The 20,739-nt window shown below is 30.6% G+C and overlaps 1 long non-coding RNA gene across 3 annotated transcripts in view; it reads right to left on the bottom strand.

Moving 5' to 3' along the window:
- Window positions 1-288: 288 nt before the first annotated feature.
- The window catches only part of LOC146992740 (uncharacterized), a 38,655-nt gene continuing 18,204 nt past the window's right edge, over window positions 289-20,739 (bottom strand). For 2 of the 3 annotated variants that reach the window (XR_015039059.1, XR_015039060.1), the window contains 5 exons: window positions 19,565-19,667; window positions 17,690-17,744; window positions 8,989-9,043; window positions 4,633-4,735; window positions 289-391 (listed from right to left, as the gene is read on the bottom strand). This is a non-coding gene — a long non-coding RNA (uncharacterized LOC146992740). The remainder of the gene's footprint in view (window positions 392-4,632; window positions 4,736-8,988; window positions 9,044-17,689; window positions 17,745-19,564; window positions 19,668-20,739) is intronic. The other variant, XR_015039061.1, reaches the window with a different exon arrangement.

The following is a 20,739-nucleotide window of genomic DNA, read 5'->3' as shown; positions in this document are numbered from 1 at the left end:
TAAGAAATCTCAGACTTCTGATAATTATAGTGTGATTAACAGTTCGACCTAACTTCGAACATTACTATACAATATAAAGAAAGCACCAATTCAGACACTTCAATACGTAATTCAAAACCTAAGAAATTAATGCATAAATGCTACCCTAAACATTAAAACGTAATATGAAGCGTTCACGTAAAATAACTAGTAAAACTCCAATATAAAGCTACTTGTGAAAAAGGACATACAAATTATAACATTCAGGCATTTCTAGTGGAAATAAAGTTAAGAAAAAACAAGAATTACCAGCCAGAGATGTCTTTTTGCTCTGCACTATTTCTCCGTTCTTTTTCTTTCACGATATCATGTTCTGCAATCCAAGAGGGCACAAAAGTGATGACAAATTACACTAGAAGAGGCCAAGGGGGAAAAAAAGAAATAATTAGATTTTAACTACTTTGACATTAAAGAATAATTATACACAAAGAGAAATAGCTAATATTGTTTCTAAATATATAAAACTTCAAAAAGTAGCTTCTTTGTTTTAAATTCCAGCAATGTGCTACACTGTTAGTAAAATCATGACTGCAGTCGATAGAAAAGCAAATGATTTCCGTAATACAACAGAAGTACAGTTAGCAAAAGCGGTTTTAATGTATGGGTACAACATGAACAATGAAAGGAAAAATATTTAGACAGTTATTACGGATAATGATCTTCGAGAAGAGTAAATAATTTCAGCCCTGGTAGAAAGACGGCACCAAAAGAAAATAAGCAGGTAATTTTAAATGAAAAATAAACAAATTAAACTTTACTGTTAGCTTTGAAGCAGGTGTTATACATTAAACTATCTTAATTCACACACAGAATTAGTTACATAACAGATCAAAAAAGAGTAAGAATCAAACTCGCAATATATTAACATTAAAAGAGCTATACATATACACTTTTAAAGATTTTTTTTTTAAAAAAAAAGCTCAAAAACACTATTCTAAACACAGATTTCGAAGAACATCTTGGAAACAAAAGTCATAAACCATAAAAGAAATATTTCATTGAGAATTTTAATGTAAGAACCATTTCTAATTTTACATTCTTTACTTAGGTACTCTTATCCCTGAGAGAAGATAGCTTAGTCCAATGTACCAAAAATTATCCTGAAATATTACCATGTCATTTTAATGAAATTATAGCAATATTTAACTCAGGGAAAGAACATATTGTCTAGCTGCCCGTGTTCGAGCCCAGCTTTAATACAGCAAGCCAAAACACATCAAATGCCATTGAATTAAACAGCATTTTGAAATATCGCAAAAAATTTAAATGCAATTTCGTGGAAGAGCTATTGCAGTTACCTACATACTAAAATTGTAACCAGAAATTCAAGAAAACTAAGATACTCTTTTTCTGTTTCGAAGGAATCAAAGTCATATACTAATGTAGGGATGCTCAACTTATTGTACTATAACATAAAACCTAAACACAGGAATGAAATTTTGTCAGCTATGTGAGATGTCCAATACCGAGAAATTCTGTAAATTGTAGAATAGATCTTGCGTCTGAAACCAGACGAAAAGAAAAACATAATTCAAATACTTTACTTTTAGCCTTGAAGCAGGTATTCTATATTAAACTGTCTTAATGCACATACAGAATTAGTAATATAATACCTCAAAATATTGTAAGAACCAAACACGCATTATAGAAACATTATAAAAAAGTGTATATACATTTATTAGTGTTACGAGGGTTTATTATGAAATAGTATAATGTCACTTTCAGTGAAATGATAGAAATTTTCACTCAGGGAAGGGACATTCTGTCTGTCTGCCTGGGTTCCATCCCAGCTTCTGTTACAAAAGTTTCATAGAAGAATTTTAAATATCCAGAAATGAAACTTACGAAGAAATTATTGAACATACCTGATTCTATGATTTAGTCATTCTTACAGACATAATAACTAAAATCTTAAACTTGAGGGGGGGAAGAGAACTAAACCAAAGTCTTTGAATTAAAGGCTATTATAAATTCATTTTAAATCAAAATTAATTTTGTGAAAATATTACACAAATATAAGGAATATACATAATATACCATAATGTAATGTACGTTTTGCCACTTTGGAAAATCTGGAGAACTAAAGTGTGAAATATAAGAAAACTGAAACAAACATTTGGAAAGTCTCATCGAGCTTAAGTTAGTTTTCAAATTAGATGTTTTGAGTGTATTTAAAATTAGGCCAACTACTTCCTTCACTTCAAACCCATTACATAATACTAGTATTTAAGAAAAATGGTAAAAGATTGAAAATATGTTAAATAACAATTCTACCGATCTAGAAATGGAAATAACTAATTTTCATCCTAATTAATATCAAGAATACCACAAAAAGCCCATTTGAATAGTCCTAGATCAGAAAAATCATGAACTGTTAAACTTTTAAAAAGATAAATTCCTGCTTTCGATTTACGTAAAAAGGTGAAAGAGGATTTTCAAGAATGAACTTGTTAAAAATCAATGTTCAGATACAGGATAACAAACAAACATCCGAACGACTGCATGGATTTAGCCATAACATCGCATGTACTAGAGAGGGAAAATAACTCGCAGAAGAAATGCAGTGTTAAATTTCACATTAAAATATGTTTTCCCTGTATTTAATTTTCATCTTGCTGAATTTTTTGTAAATAATACAAAGAGTATACCTTTTCTTTAACATTTTATACCACACATTTTTATACTTTGTGTAATGCACTAACAACTGAAATATTAAAATTGCAATATATAATTACACCTAGCCAAAATTCTATAAACTTAATATTGGCTCCCAATAAGTTAAAGTTGTGAATAACTGCACCAAGGAAAGGAATGCAATTTTATTTCTTTGTCTGTATTTGGTTTCATTTTTATATAGAAAGAGTTAAAAATAGGTTATCTAGGTAACAAAATTTAAACACACATTTTCAGTAAAAATTACAGAATAACAAATTTTGTTTCCCTGAAGACGCAACACCTCGCTATTCCAGCTATGATACACACTTCATACTGTCAAAGAAATTCCTTTCTAAAACAGGGAATTCATATACTTTAATCTGTTTTTACACAAGTACTGTTAATGACTAGTCCATGGTCCAGGAGTAAAATACTTTATAGTAATTCCCATCTAAATTTTTATTATTTCCGGTCATCTGTATAGACTGTTTACCTATCACGACTAAACTCCCAATCTGCATTCCACATAACTCATACGATTCTTCAAGTCATGTTTCCTAGTCTATCATTTTTAATACAGCAGGTACTTGCTGAGCGCAAACTCGTAAAGCGTGATTTCGCGTATAGCAGTACTTTAAAGGATCCCATTTAATTTGTCCACTGCTAAAATTTCATTCATACGTGTTGCAGCATTCAATCATCAACAATGGAAAGAATTTATCTGCTACTTTAAACAATTTCCATCGACTGAAAATGAAGTCCAAAAAATCTTACAAATCTCAAAAGCAAACGATGCCGTAGAATTTTCACACATGGAAGACAGAGAAGTTAAACAATGAATCAGAAAATTACAAAAGAAGAATTGGAATCTTATAAAACCCCTTGATAAAAAAAGTGCTCATTACGAAGAAGAGCTTTTAACTGAAGATAAGATGAAGGAATTGTTAAATAACACAAAATCAACGTCTGATCTTATAGCGGAGAATGACCCAATTAAAGAAAAAAACAGGACAATTTAAAACAGCTACTGGGAAACATGTGCTCTTTACAGCGACATGCATACAGTTGCATCAGTCATTCTTATAAGCAAAGGACATCAGCTTTTTGAAAAAATAATTCTGTCATGCATTTGCCAAGAGAACGGAAAGAAGTCCGAAAGAAATTTCAGAGTGCTTTGCAAAACAAAGTTGAAAGTCAATCTGCAGAATTTTACTTCGATAATAATAAAACATCTCTGATTTGATTTCAAAATGAATTTTTATTTGTGGAATCACTTTTAAACAGATCTTCGCAAATTGGTTCATAAAACTTCACAATTTGCAGCTCCACTAACTTTCTATACCAGTACTCATTAAATTTTTATTTACATTTCTTTTTTGTTGAACATTTAACTTTCAATGGTTTCAAGAGAAATAGCACTTGATAGAAAGACTCTAAATTCGGAAAAAATCTGAAACAAAATTGGTTTATACACAGGCAGTGCAATTACACTGACCTGTTGGGAAGAGGAGACCCTGTTGGACAGGGAATATATTAGGCCACACAGAGAGGAAAATGTTTAGCCTCCTCCTCATAATGCAAAAGGAGGCCACTCGGGAAAAAATTACACTACAACAGTAATTTTGAAACCACTACGAAGCAACAGAACTCTAAGAAATCTCAGACTTCTGACAATTATAGTGTGATTAACAGTTCGACCTAACTTCGAATATTACTATACAATATAAAGAAAGCACCAATTCAGACACTTCAATACGGAATTCAAAACCTAAGAAATTAATGCATAAATGCTACCCTAAACATTAAAACGTAATATGAAGCGTTCACGTAAAATAACTAGTAAATCTCCAATATAAAGCTACTTGTGAAAAAGGACATACAAATTATAACATTCAAGCATTTCTAGTGGAAATAAAGTTAACATAAAACAAGAATTACCAGCCACAGATGTCTTTTTGCTCTGCACCATTTCTCCGTTCTTTTTGTTTCACGATATCATGTTCTGCAATCCAAAAGTGCACAAAAGTGATGACAAATTACACTAGAAGAGGCCAAGGGGGAAAAAAGAAATCATTAGATTTTAACTACTTTGACATTAAAGAATAATTATACACAAAGAGAAATAGCTAATATTGTTTCTAAATATATAAAACTTCAAAAAGTAGCTTCTTTGTTTTAAATTCCAGCAATGTGCTACATTGTTAGTAAAATCATGACTGCAGTCGATAGAAAAGCAAATGATTTCCCTAATACGACAGAAGTATAGTTAGCAAATGGGGTTTTAATGTATGGGTACAACATGAACAATGAAAGGAAAAATATTTAGACAGTTATTACGGATAATGACCTTCGAGAAGAGTAAATAATTTCAGCCCTGGTAGAAAGACGGCACCAAAAGAAAATAAGCAGGTAATTTTAAATGACAAATAAACAAAATAAACTTTACTGTTAGCTTTGAAGCAGGTGTTATACATTAAACTATCTTAATTCACACACAGAATTAGTTACATAACAGATCAAAAAAGAGTAAGAATCAAACTCGCAATATATTAACATTAAAAGAGCTATACATATACACTTTTAAAGATTTTTTTTTTAAAAAAAAGCTCAAAAACACTATTCTAAACACAGATTTCGAAGAACATCTTGGAAACAAAAGTCATAAACCATAAAAGAAATATTTCATTGAGAACTTTAATGTAAGAACCGTTTCTAATTTTACATTCTTTATTTAGGTACTGTTATCCCTGAGAGAAGATAGCTTAGTCCAATGTACCAAAAATTATCCTGAAATATTACCATGTCACTTTAATGAAATTATAGCAATATTGAACTCAGGGAAAGAACATATTGTCTAGCTGCCCGGGTTCGAGCCCAGCTTTAATACAGCAAGCCGAAACACATCAAATGCCATTGAATTAAACAGCATTTTGAAACATCGCAAAAAATTTAAATGCAATTTCGTGGAAGAGCTATTGCAATTACCTACATACTAAAATTGTGACCAAAAATTCAAGAAAACTAAGATACTCTTTGTCTGTTTCGAAGGAATCAAAGTCATATACTAATGTAGGGATGCTCAACTTATTGTACTATAACATAAAACCTAAACACAGGAATGAAATTTTGTCAGCTATGTGAGATGTCCAATACCGAGAAATTCTGTAAATTGTAGAATAGATCTTGCGTCTGAAAACAGACGAAACTTAAAACTTAATTCAAATACTTTACTTTTAGCCTTGAAGCAGGTATTCTATATTAAACTGTCTTAATGCACATACAGAATTAGTAATATAATACCTCAAAATATTGTAAGAACCAAACACGCATTATACAAACATTATAAAAAAGTGTATATACATTTATTAGTGTTACGAGGGTTCATTATGAAATAGTATAATGTCACTTTCAGTGAAAAGATAGAAATTTTCACTCAGGGAAGGGACATTCTGTTTGTCTGCCTGGGTTCCATCCCAGCTTCTGTTACAAAAGTTTCATAGAAGAATTTTAAAAATCCAGAAATGAAACTTATGAAGAAATTATTGAACATACCTGGTTCTATGATTTAGTCATTCTTACAGACATAATAACTAAAATCTTAAACTTGAGGGGGGGGGAAGAGAACTAAACCAAAGTCTTTGAATTAAAGGCTATTATAAATTCATTTTAAATCAAAATTAATTTTGTGAAAATATTACACAAATATAAGGAATATACACAATATACCATAATGTAATGTACGTTTTGCCACTTTGGAAAATCTGGAGAACTAAAGTGTGAAATATAAGAAAACTGAAACAAACATTTGGAAAGTCTCATCGAACTTAAGTTAGTTTTCAAATTAGATGTTTTGAGTGTATTTAAAATTAGGCCAACTACTTCCTTCACTTCAAACCCATTACATAATACTAGTATTTAAGAAAAATGGTAAAAGATTGAAAATATGTTAAATAACAATTCTACCGATCTAGAAATGGAAATAACTAATTTTCATCCTAATTAATATCAAGAATACCACAAAAAGCCCATTTGAATAGTCCTAGATCAGAAAAATCATGAACTGTTAAACTTTTAAAAAGATAAATTCCTGCTTTCGATTTACGTGAAAAGGTGAAAGAGGATTTTCAAGAATGAACTTGTTAAAAATCAATGTTCAGATACAGGATAACAAACAAACATCCGAACGACTGCATGGATTTAGCCATAACATCGCATGTACTAGAGAGGGAAAATAACTCGCAGAAGAAATGCAGTGTTAAATTTCACATTAAAATATGTTTTCCCTGTATTTAATTTTCATCTTGCTGAATTTTTTGTAAATAATACAAAGAGTATACCTTTTCTTTAACATTTTATACCACACATTTTTATACTTTGTGTAATGCACTAACAACTGAAATATTAAAATTGCAATATATAATTACACCTAGCCAAAATTCTATAAACTTAATATTGGCTCCCAATGAGTTAAAGTTGCGAATAACTGCATCAAGGAAAGGAATGCAATTTTATTTCTTTGTCTGTATTTGGTTTCATTTTTATGTAGAAAGAGTTAAAAATAGGTTATCTAGGTAACAAAATTTAAACACACATTTTCAGTAAAAATTACAGAATAACAGATTTTGTTTCCCTGAAGACTCAACATCTCGCTATTCCAGCTATGATACAGACTGCATACTGTCATAGAGAAATTCCTTTCTTAAACAGGAAATTCATATACTTTAATCTGTTTTTACACAAGTACTGTTTACGACTAGTCCATGGTCCAGGAGTAAAATACTTTATAGTACACCCATCTAAATTTTTATTACTTCGGGTCATCTGTATAGTCTGTTTACCTATCACGACTAAACTCCCAACCTGCATTCCACATAACTCATACGATTCTTCAAGTGATGTTTCGTAGTCTATCATTTTTAATACTGCAGGTACTTGCTGAGCGCAAACTCGTAAAGTGTGATTTCGCGTATAGCAGTACTTTAAAGGATCCCATTTAATTTGTGCACTGCTAGAATTTCATTCATACAGGCTGCAACATTCATCCATCAACACAGGAAAGAATTTATCTGCTACTTTAAACAATTTCCATTGACTGAAAATGAAGTCCAAAAAATCTAACAAATCTCAAAAGCAAAGAATGCCAAAGAATTTATACATATGGAAGACAGAGAAGTCAAACAATGAATCAGAAAATTACAAAAGAAGAATTGGGTGCTTATAATACCCTTGATAATAAAAGCACTCATTACTAAGAAAAGATTTTAACAGAAGATAAGATGAAGGAATTCTTAAATAACACAAAAGCAATGTCTGATCTTCTAGCGAAGATTGACCCAATTAAAGAAAAAACTGGACACTTTAAAAGAGCTGCTGGGAAACGTGCTCTTTACAACGACACGGTTACAGTTGCATCAGTCATTTTTATAAGCAAAAGACATCAGCTTTTTCAAAAAATAATTCTGTCATGCAACTTGGATAATAATAAAACATCACTGATTCGATTTCAAAATTAATTTTTATTTATGGAATCAATTTTAAATAAATCTTCGCAAATTGGTTCAGAAAACTTCACAATATGCTAAAATAGTTCAGAATAAGGGAAAAAATATAATAAAGTATGCTTAAAACAACTAAGAAAAAGCACATTTTGAGCAGCCTTAACAGAAGACAATTTGGCTCTACTAACTTTCTTTATGAGTACTCATTAAATTTTTATTTACATTTCTTTTTTGTTCAACATTTAACTTTCAATGGTTTTAAGAGAAACAGCACTTGATAGAGAGATTCTAAATTCTGGAAAAACTAAAACAAAATTGGTTTATACACAGGCAGTTCAATTACACTGACCTGTTGGGAAGAGAAGATCCCGTTGGACAGGGAAAATATTAGGCCACACAGAGAGGAAAATGTTTAGCCTCCTCCTCTTAATGCAAAAGGAGGCCAATTCAGAAAAAAATACACTACAGCAGTAATTTTGAAACCACTACAAAGCCACGGAACTCTAAAAAATCTCAGACTTCTGATAATTATAGTGTGATTAACAGTTCTACCTCACTTAGAATATTACAATACAATATAAAGAAAGCACCAATTCAGACACTTCAATACAAAATTCAAAACCAAAAAAATTAATGCATAAATGCTACCCTAAACATTAAAACGTAATATGAAGCTTTCAAGTAAAATAAATAACTAGTAAAACTCCAATATAAAGCAACATGTGAAAAGGGACGTACAAATTATAACATTCAAGCATTTCTAGTGAAAATAAAGTTAATATAAAAGAAGAATTACCAGCCACAGATGTCTTTTTGTCTGCACTGTTTTTCCATTCTTTTTCTTTCACGATCTGCAATCCAAGAGTGTACAAAAATTATGGCAAATTACACTAGAAGAAGCCAAGGGGGAGGGGGGAAAGGAATCATTAGATTTTAACTACTTTGAAATTAAAGAAAAATTATACACAAAGAGAAATATCTAGTATTGTTTCTTAATATACAAAACTTCAAAAGTAGCTTCTTTGTTTTAAATTCCAGCCATGTGCTACATTGTTACTAAAATGATGACTGCAGTCGATAGAAAAGCAAATGATTTCCCTAATAGGACAGAAGTACAGTAAGCAAAAGGGGTTTTAATGTATGGGTACAACATGAACAATGAAAGGAAAAATATTTAGACAGTTATTACGGATAATGACCTTCGAGAAGAGTAAATAATTTCAGCCCTGGTAGAAAGACGGCACCAAAAGAAAATAAGCAGGTAATTTTAAATGACAAATAAACAAAATAAACTTTACTGTTAGCTTTGAAGCAGGTGTTATACATTAAACTATCTTAATTCACACACAGAATTAGTTACATAACAGATCAAAAAAGAGTAAGAATCAAACTCGCAATATATTAACATTAAAAGAGCTATACATATACACTTTTAAAGATTTTTTTTAAAAAAAAAAAGCACAAAAACACTATTCTAAACACAGATTTCGAAGAACATCTTGGAAACAAAAGTCATAAACCATAAAAGAAATATTTCATTGAGAATTTTAATGTAAGAACCGTTTCTAATTTTACATTCTTTACTTAGGTACCCTTATCCCTGAGAGAAGATAGCTTAGTCCAATGTACCAAAAATTATCCTGAAATATTACCATGTTATTTTAATGAAATTATAGCAATATTGAACTCAGGGAAAGAACATATTGTCTAGCTGCCCGGGTTCGAGCCCAGCTTTAATACAGCAAGCCGAAACACATCAAATGCCATTGAATTAAACAGCATTTTGAAACATCGCAAAAAATTTAAATGCAATTTCGTGGAAGAGCTATTGCAATTACCTACATACTAAAATTGTGACCAAAAATTCAAGAAAACTAAGATACTCTTTGTCTGTTTCGAAGGAATCAAAGTCATATACTAATGTAGGGATGCTCAACTTATTGTACTATAACATAAAACCTAAACACAGGAATGAAATTTTGTCAGCTATGTGAGATGTCCAATACCGAGAAATTCTGTAAATTGTAGAATAGATCTTGCGTCTGAAAACAGACGAAACTTAAAACTTAATTCAAATACTTTACTTTTAGCCTTGAAGCAGGTATTCTATATTAAACTGTCTTAATGCACATACAGAATTAGTAATATAATACCTCAAAATATTGTAAGAACCAAACACGCATTATACAAACATTATAAAAAAGTGTATATACATTTATTAGTGTTACGAGGGTTCATTATGAAATAGTATAATGTCACTTTCAGTGAAAAGATAGAAATTTTCACTCAGGGAAGGGACATTCTGTTTGTCTGCCTGGGTTCCATCCCAGCTTCTGTTACAAAAGTTTCATAGAAGAATTTTAAAAATCCAGAAATGAAACTTATGAAGAAATTATTGAACATACCTGGTTCTATGATTTAGTCATTCTTACAGACATAATAACTAAAATCTTAAACTTGAAGGGGGGGGAAGAGAACTAAACCAAAGTCTTTGAATTAAAGGCTATTATAAATTCATTTTAAATCAAAATTAATTTTGTGAAAATATTACACAAATATAAGGAATATACACAATATACCATAATGTAATGTACGTTTTGCCACTTTGGAAAATCTGGAGAACTAAAGTGTGAAATATAAGAAAACTGAAACAAACATTTGGAAAGTCTCATCGAACTTAAGTTAGTTTTCAAATTAGATGTTTTGAGTGTATTTAAAATTAGGCCAACTACTTCCTTCACTTCAAACCCATTACATAATACTAGTATTTAAGAAAAATGGTAAAAGATTGAAAATATGTTAAATAACAATTCTACCGATCTAGAAATGGAAATAACTAATTTTCATCCTAATTAATATCAAGAATACCACAAAAAGCCCATTTGAATAGTCCTAGATCAGAAAAATCATGAACTGTTAAACTTTTAAAAAGATAAATTCCTGCTTTCGATTTACGTGAAAAGGTGAAAGAGGATTTTCAAGAATGAACTTGTTAAAAATCAATGTTCAGATACAGGATAACAAACAAACATCCGAACGACTGCATGGATTTAGCCATAACATCGCATGTACTAGAGAGGGAAAATAACTCGCAGAAGAAATGCAGTGTTAAATTTCACATTAAAATATGTTTTCCCTGTATTTAATTTTCATCTTGCTGAATTTTTTGTAAATAATACAAAGAGTATACCTTTTCTTTAACATTTTATACCACACATTTTTATACTTTGTGTAATGCACTAACAACTGAAATATTAAAATTGCAATATATAATTACACCTAGCCAAAATTCTATAAACTTAATATTGGCTCCCAATGAGTTAAAGTTGCGAATAACTGCATCAAGGAAAGGAATGCAATTTTATTTCTTTGTCTGTATTTGGTTTCATTTTTATGTAGAAAGAGTTAAAAATAGGTTATCTAGGTAACAAAATTTAAACACACATTTTCAGTAAAAATTACAGAATAACAGATTTTGTTTCCCTGAAGACTCAACATCTCGCTATTCCAGCTATGATACAGACTGCATACTGTCATAGAGAAATTCCTTTCTTAAACAGGAAATTCATATACTTTAATCTGTTTTTACACAAGTACTGTTTACGACTAGTCCATGGTCCAGGAGTAAAATACTTTATAGTACACCCATCTAAATTTTTATTACTTCGGGTCATCTGTATAGTCTGTTTACCTATCACGACTAAACTCCCAACCTGCATTCCACATAACTCATACGATTCTTCAAGTGATGTTTCGTAGTCTATCATTTTTAATACTGCAGGTACTTGCTGAGCGCAAACTCGTAAAGTGTGATTTCGCATATAGCAGTACTTTAAAGGATCCCATTTAATTTGTGCACTGCTAGAATTTCATTCATACAGGCTGCAACATTCATCCATCAACACAGGAAAGAATTTATCTGCTACTTTAAACAATTTCCATTGACTGAAAATGAAGTCCAAAAAATCTAACAAATCTCAAAAGCAAAGAATGCCAAAGAATTTATACATATGGAAGACAGAGAAGTCAAACAATGAATCAGAAAATTACAAAAGAAGAATTGGGTGCTTATAATACCCTTGATAATAAAAGCACTCATTACTAAGAAAAGATTTTAACAGAAGATAAGATGAAGGAATTCTTAAATAACACAAAAGCAATGTCTGATCTTCTAGCGAAGATTGACCCAATTAAAGAAAAAACTGGACACTTTAAAAGAGCTGCTGGGAAACGTGCTCTTTACAACGACACGGTTACAGTTGCATCAGTCATTTTTATAAGCAAAAGACATCAGCTTTTTCAAAAAATAATTCTGTCATGCAACTTGGATAATAATAAAACATCACTGATTCGATTTCAAAATTAATTTTTATTTATGGAATCAATTTTAAATAAATCTTCGCAAATTGGTTCAGAAAACTTCACAATATGCTAAAATAGTTCAGAATAAGGGAAAAAATATAATAAAGTATGCTTAAAACAACTAAGAAAAAGCACATTTTGAGCAGCCTTAACAGAAGACAATTTGGCTCTACTAACTTTCTTTATGAGTACTCATTAAATTTTTATTTACATTTCTTTTTTGTTCAACATTTAACTTTCAATGGTTTTAAGAGAAACAGCACTTGATAGAGAGATTCTAAATTCTGGAAAAACTAAAACAAAATTGGTTTATACACAGGCAGTTCAATTACACTGACCTGTTGGGAAGAGAAGATCCCGTTGGACAGGGAAAATATTAGGCCACACAGAGAGGAAAATGTTTAGCCTCCTCCTCTTAATGCAAAAGGAGGCCAATTCAGAAAAAAATACACTACAGCAGTAATTTTGAAACCACTACAAAGCCACGGAACTCTAAAAAATCTCAGACTTCTGATAATTATAGTGTGATTAACAGTTCTACCTCACTTAGAATATTACAATACAATATAAAGAAAGCACCAATTCAGACACTTCAATACAAAATTCAAAACCAAAAAAATTAATGCATAAATGCTACCCTAAACATTAAAACGTAATATGAAGCTTTCAAGTAAAATAAATAACTAGTAAAACTCCAATATAAAGCAACATGTGAAAAGGGACGTACAAATTATAACATTCAAGCATTTCTAGTGAAAATAAAGTTAATATAAAAGAAGAATTACCAGCCACAGATGTCTTTTTGTCTGCACTGTTTTTCCATTCTTTTTCTTTCACGATCTGCAATCCAAGAGTGTACAAAAATTATGGCAAATTACACTAGAAGAAGCCAAGGGGGAGGGGGGGAAAGGAATCATTAGATTTTAACTACTTTGAAATTAAAGAAAAATTATACACAAAGAGAAATATCTAGTATTGTTTCTTAATATACAAAACTTCAAAAGTAGCTTCTTTGTTTTAAATTCCAGCCATGTGCTACATTGTTACTAAAATGATGACTGCAGTCGATAGAAAAGCAAATGATTTCCCTAATAGGACAGAAGTACAGTAAGCAAAAGGGGTTTTAATGTATGGGTACAACATGAACAATGAAAGGAAAAATATTTAGACAGTTATTACGGATAATGATCTTCGAGAAGAGTAAATAATTTCAGCACTGGTAGAAAGACGGCACCAAGAGACAATAAGCAGGTAATTTTAAATGACAAATAAACAAAATAAACTTTATTGTTAGCTTTGAAGCAGGTGTTATATATTAAACTATCTTAATTCACACACAGAATTAGTTACATAACAGATCAAAAAAGAGTAAGAATCAAACTCGCAATATATTAACATTAAAAGAGCTATACATATACACTTTTAAAGATTTTTTTTAAAAAAAAAGCTCAAAAACACTATTCTAAACACAGATTTCGAAGAACATCTTGGAAACAAAAGTCATAAACCATAAAAGAAATATTTCATTGAGAATTTTAATGTAAGAACCGTTTCTAATTTTACATTCTTTATTTAGGTACTGTTATCCCTGAGAGAAGATAGCTTAGTCCAATGTACCAAAAATTATCCTGAAATATTACCATGTCACTTTAATGAAATTATAGCAATATTGAACTCAGGGAAAGAACATATTGTCTAGCTGCCCGGGTTCGAGCCCAGCTTTAATACAGCAAGCCGAAACACATCAAATGCCATTGAATTAAACAGCATTTTGAAACATCGCAAAAAATTTAAATGCAATTTCGTGGAAGAGCTATTGCAATTACCTACATACTAAAATTGTGACCAAAAATTCAAGAAAACTAAGATACTCTTTGTCTGTTTCGAAGGAATCAAAGTCATATACTAATGTAGGGATGCTCAACTTATTGTACTATAACATAAAACCTAAACACAGGAATGAAATTTTGTCAGCTATGTGAGATGTCCAATACCGAGAAATTCTGTAAATTGTAGAATAGATCTTGCGTCTGAAAACAGACGAAACTTAAAACTTAATTCAAATACTTTACTTTTAGCCTTGAAGCAGGTATTCTATATTAAACTGTCTTAATGCACATACAGAATTAGTAATATAATACCTCAAAATATTGTAAGAACCAAACACGCATTATACAAACATTATAAAAAAGTGTATATACATTTATTAGTGTTACGAGGGTTCATTATGAAATAGTATAATGTCACTTTCAGTGAAAAGATAGAAATTTTCACTCAGGGAAGGGACATTCTGTTTGTCTGCCTGGGTTCCATCCCAGCTTCTGTTACAAAAGTTTCATAGAAGAATTTTAAAAATCCAGAAATGAAACTTATGAAGAAATTATTGAACATACCTGGTTCTATGATTTAGTCATTCTTACAGACATAATAACTAAAATCTTAAACTTGAGGGGGGGGGAAGAGAACTAAACCAAAGTCTTTGAATTAAAGGCTATTATAAATTCATTTTAAATCAAAATTAATTTTGTGAAAATATTACACAAATATAAGGAATATACACAATATACCATAATGTAATGTACGTTTTGCCACTTTGGAAAATCTGGAGAACTAAAGTGTGAAATATAAGAAAACTGAAACAAACATTTGGAAAGTCTCATCGAACTTAAGTTAGTTTTCAAATTAGATGTTTTGAGTGTATTTAAAATTAGGCCAACTACTTCCTTCACTTCAAACCCATTACATAATACTAGTATTTAAGAAAAATGGTAAAAGATTGAAAATATGTTAAATAACAATTCTACCGATCTAGAAATGGAAATAACTAATTTTCATCCTAATTAATATCAAGAATACCACAAAAAGCCCATTTGAATAGTCCTAGATCAGAAAAATCATGAACTGTTAAACTTTTAAAAAGATAAATTCCTGCTTTCGATTTACGTGAAAAGGTGAAAGAGGATTTTCAAGAATGAACTTGTTAAAAATCAATGTTCAGATACAGGATAACAAACAAACATCCGAACGACTGCATGGATTTAGCCATAACATCGCATGTACTAGAGAGGGAAAATAACTCGCAGAAGAAATGCAGTGTTAAATTTCACATTAAAATATGTTTTCCCTGTATTTAATTTTCATCTTGCTGAATTTTTTGTAAATAATACAAAGAGTATACCTTTTCTTTAACATTTTATACCACACATTTTTATACTTTGTGTAATGCACTAACAACTGAAATATTAAAATTGCAATATATAATTACACCTAGCCAAAATTCTATAAACTTAATATTGGCTCCCAATGAGTTAAAGTTGCGAATAACTGCATCAAGGAAAGGAATGCAATTTTATTTCTTTGTCTGTATTTGGTTTCATTTTTATGTAGAAAGAGTTAAAAATAGGTTATCTAGGTAACAAAATTTAAACACACATTTTCAGTAAAAATTACAGAATAACAGATTTTGTTTCCCTGAAGACTCAACATCTCGCTATTCCAGCTATGATACAGACTGCATACTGTCATAGAGAAATTCCTTTCTTAAACAGGAAATTCATATACTTTAATCTGTTTTTACACAAGTACTGTTTACGACTAGTCCATGGTCCAGGAGTAAAATACTTTATAGTACACCCATCTAAATTTTTATTACTTCGGGTCATCTGTATAGTCTGTTTACCTATCACGACTAAACTCCCAACCTGCATTCCACATAACTCATACGATTCTTCAAGTGATGTTTCGTAGTCTATCATTTTTAATACTGCAGGTACTTGCTGAGCGCAAACTCGTAAAGTGTGATTTCGCGTATAGCAGTACTTTAAAGGATCCCATTTAATTTGTGCACTGCTAGAATTTCATTCATACAGGCTGCAACATTCATCCATCAACACAGGAAAGAATTTATCTGCTACTTTAAACAATTTCCATTGACTGAAAATGAAGTCCAAAAAATCTAACAAATCTCAAAAGCAAAGAATGCCAAAGAATTTATACATATGGAAGACAGAGAAGTCAAACAATGAATCAGAAAATTACAAAAGAAGAATTGGGTGCTTATAATACCCTTGATAATAAAAGCACTCATTACTAAGAAAAGATTTTAACAGAAGATAAGATGAAGGAATTCTTAAATAACACAAAAGCAATGTCTGATCTTCTAGCGAAGATTGACCCAATTAAAGAAAAAACTGGACACTTTAAAAGAGCTGCTGGGAAACGTGCTCTTTACAACGACACGGTTACAGTTGCATCAGTCATTTTTATAAGCAAAAGACATCAGCTTTTTCAAAAAATAATTCTGTCATGCAACTTGGATAATAATAAAACATCACTGATTCGATTTCAAAATTAATTTTTATTTATGGAATCAATTTTAAATAAATCTTCGCAAATTGGTTCAGAAAACTTCACAATATGCTAAAATAGTTCAGAATAAGGGAAAAAATATAATAAAGTATGCTTAAAACAACTAAGAAAAAGCACATTTTGAGCAGCCTTAACAGAAGACAATTTGGCTCTACTAACTTTCTTTATGAGTACTCATTAAATTTTTATTTACATTTCTTTTTTGTTCAACATTTAACTTTCAATGGTTTTAAGAGAAACAGCACTTGATAGAGAGATTCTAAATTCTGGAAAAACTAAAACAAAATTGGTTTATACACAGGCAGTTCAATTACACTGACCTGTTGGGAAGAGAAGATCCCGTTGGACAGGGAAAATATTAGGCCACACAGAGAGGAAAATGTTTAGCCTCCTCCTCTTAATGCAAAAGGAGGCCAATTCAGAAAAAAATACACTACAGCAGTAATTTTGAAACCACTACAAAGCCACGGAACTCTAAAAAATCTCAGACTTCTGATAATTATAGTGTGATTAACAGTTCTACCTCACTTAGAATATTACAATACAATATAAAGAAAGCACCAATTCAGACACTTCAATACAAAATTCAAAACCAAAAAAATTAATGCATAAATGCTACCCTAAACATTAAAACGTAATATGAAGCTTTCAAGTAAAATAAATAACTAGTAAAACTCCAATATAAAGCAACATGTGAAAAGGGACGTACAAATTATAACATTCAAGCATTTCTAGTGAAAATAAAGTTAATATAAAAGAAGAATTACCAGCCACAGATGTCTTTTTGTCTGCACTGTTTTTCCATTCTTTTTCTTTCACGATCTGCAATCCAAGAGTGTACAAAAATTATGGCAAATTACACTAGAAGAAGCCAAGGGGGAGGGGGGGAAAGGAATCATTAGATTTTAACTACTTTGAAATTAAAGAAAAATTATACACAAAGAGAAATATCTAGTATTGTTTCTTAATATACAAAACTTCAAAAGTAGCTTCTTTGTTTTAAATTCCAGCCATGTGCTACATTGTTACTAAAATGATGACTGCAGTCGATAGAAAAGCAAATGATTTCCCTAATAGGACAGAAGTACAGTAAGCAAAAGGGGTTTTAATGTATGGGTACAACATGAACAATGAAAGGAAAAATATTTAGACAGTTATTACGGATAATGATCTTCGAGAAGAGTAAATAATTTCAGCACTGGTAGAAAGACGGCACCAAGAGACAATAAGCAGGTAATTTTAAATGACAAATAAACAAAATAAACTTTATTGTTAGCTTTGAAGCAGGTGTTATATATTAAACTATCTTAATTCACACACAGAATTAGAGACATAACAGATCAAAAAAGAGTAAGAATCAAACTCGCAATATATTAACATTAAAAGAGCTATACATATACACTTTTAAAGATTGGTTAAATAAAAGAAGTTTTAAAGTTAAATAAATAAATATGTTAAATAAAAGAAGAATTGGGTGCTTATAAAACCCCTTGATAATAAAAACGCTCATTACGAAGAAGAGCTTTTTAACCTAATATAAGATGAAAGAATTGTTAAATAACACAAAAGCAATGTCTGATCTTCTAGACGAGATTGACCCAATTCAAGAAAAAACAGGACACTTTAAAAGAGCTACTGGGAAACATGTGCTCTTTACAGCGACACGGTTACAGTTGCATTAGTCATTCTTATAAGCAAAAGACATCAGCTTTTTCAAAAAATAATTCTGTCATGCATTTGCCAAGACAACGTTAAAAAGTCCAAAAGAAACATTCAGGGTGCTTTTCAAAACAAAGTTGAAAGTCAATCTGCAAAATTTTACTTCGATAATAATAAAACATATCTGATTTGATTTCAAAATGAATTTTTATTTGTGGAATAACTTTTAAATAGATCTTCCCAAATTGGTTCATAAAACTTCACAATATGCCAAAATAGTTCAGATTAAGGGAAAAATATAATAAAGTATATGCTTAAAACAACTAAGAAAAAGCACATTTGGAGCATCCTTAACAGAAGACAATTTGGCTCCACTAAATTTCTATACGAGTACTCATTAAATTTTTATTTATATTTCTTTTTTGTTGAACATTTAACTTTCAATGGTTTCAAGAGAAACAGCACTTGATGGAGAGACTAAATTCGGAAAAAAATCTGAAACAAAATTGGTTTATACACAGGCAGTGCAATTAAACTGACCTATTGGGAAGAGGAGACCCTGTTGGACAGGGAAAATATTAGGCCACACAGAGAGGAAAATGTTTAGCCTCCTCCTCATAATGCAAAAGGAGGCCACTCGGGAAAAAATTACACTACAACAGTAATTTTGAAACCACTACGAAGCAACAGAACTCTAAGAAATCTCAGACTTCTGATAATTATAGTGTGATTAACAGTTCGACCTAACTTCGAACATTACTATACAATATAAAGAAAGCACCAATTCAGACACTTCAATACGGAATTCAAAACCTAAGAAATTAATGCATAAATGCTACCCTAAACATTAAAACGTAATATGAAGCGTTCACGTAAAATAACTAGTAAAACTCCAATATAAAGCTACTTGTGAAAAAGGACATACAAATTATAACATTCAGGCATTTCTAGTGGAAATAAAGTTAAGAAAAAACAAGAATTACCAGCCAGAGATGTCTTTTTGCTCTGCACTATTTCTCCGTTCTTTTTCTTTCACGATATCATGTTCTGCAATCCAAGAGGGCACAAAAGTGATGACAAATTACACTAGAAGAGGCCAAGGGGGAAAAAAAGAAATAATTAGATTTTAACTACTTTGACATTAAAGAATAATTATACACAAAGAGAAATAGCTAATATTGTTTCTAAATATATAAAACTTCAAAAAGTAGCTTCTTTGTTTTAAATTCCAGCAATGTGCTACACTGTTAGTAAAATCATGACTGCAGTCGATAGAAAAGCAAATGATTTCCGTAATACAACAGAAGTACAGTTAGCAAAAGCGGTTTTAATGTATGGGTACAACATGAACAATGAAAGGAAAAATATTTAGACAGTTATTACGGATAATGATCTTCGAGAAGACTAAATAATTTCAGCCCTGGTAGAAAGACGGCACCAAAAGAAAATAAGCAGGTAATTTTAAATGACAAATAAACAAAATAAACTTTACTGTTAGCTTTGAAGCAGGTGTTATACATTAAACTATCTTAATTCACACACAGAATTAGTTACATAACAGATCAAAAAAGAGTAAGAATCAAACTCGCAATATATTAACATTAAAAGAGCTATACATATACACTTTTAAAGATTTTTTTTTTTAAAAAAAAGCTCAAAAACACTATTCTAAACACAGATTTCGAAGAACATCTTGGAAACAAAAGTCATAAACCATAAAAGAAATATTTCATTGAGAATTTTAATGTAAGAACCGTTTCTAATTTTACATTCTTTACTTAGGTACTCTTATCCCTGAGAGAAGATAGCTTAGTCCAATGTACCAAAAATTATCCTGAAATATTACCATGTCATTTTAATGAAATTATAGCAATATTTAACTCAGGGAAAGAACATATTGTCTAGCTGCCCGTGTTCGAGCCCAGCTTTAATACAGCAAGCCAAAACACATCAAATGCCATTGAATTAAACAGCATTTTGAAATATCGCAAAAAATTTTAATGCAATTTCGTGGAAGAGCTATTGCAGTTACCTACATACTAAAATTGTAACCAAAAATTCAAGAAAACTAAGATACTCTTTTTCTGTTTCGAAGGAATCAAAGTCATATACTAATGTAGGGATGCTCAACTTATTGTACTATAACATAAAACCTAAA

Source organism: Stegodyphus dumicola, chromosome X2 (assembly GCF_044657685.1).
Source record: "Stegodyphus dumicola isolate Sdum_Otavi_A_Nest chromosome X2, ASM4465768v1".
Lineage (NCBI taxonomy): Eukaryota > Metazoa > Arthropoda > Arachnida > Araneae > Eresidae > Stegodyphus > Stegodyphus dumicola.
The sequence above is the reverse complement of the archived record's forward strand: the minus strand, read 5'-3'. Positions and strand labels throughout refer to the sequence as shown.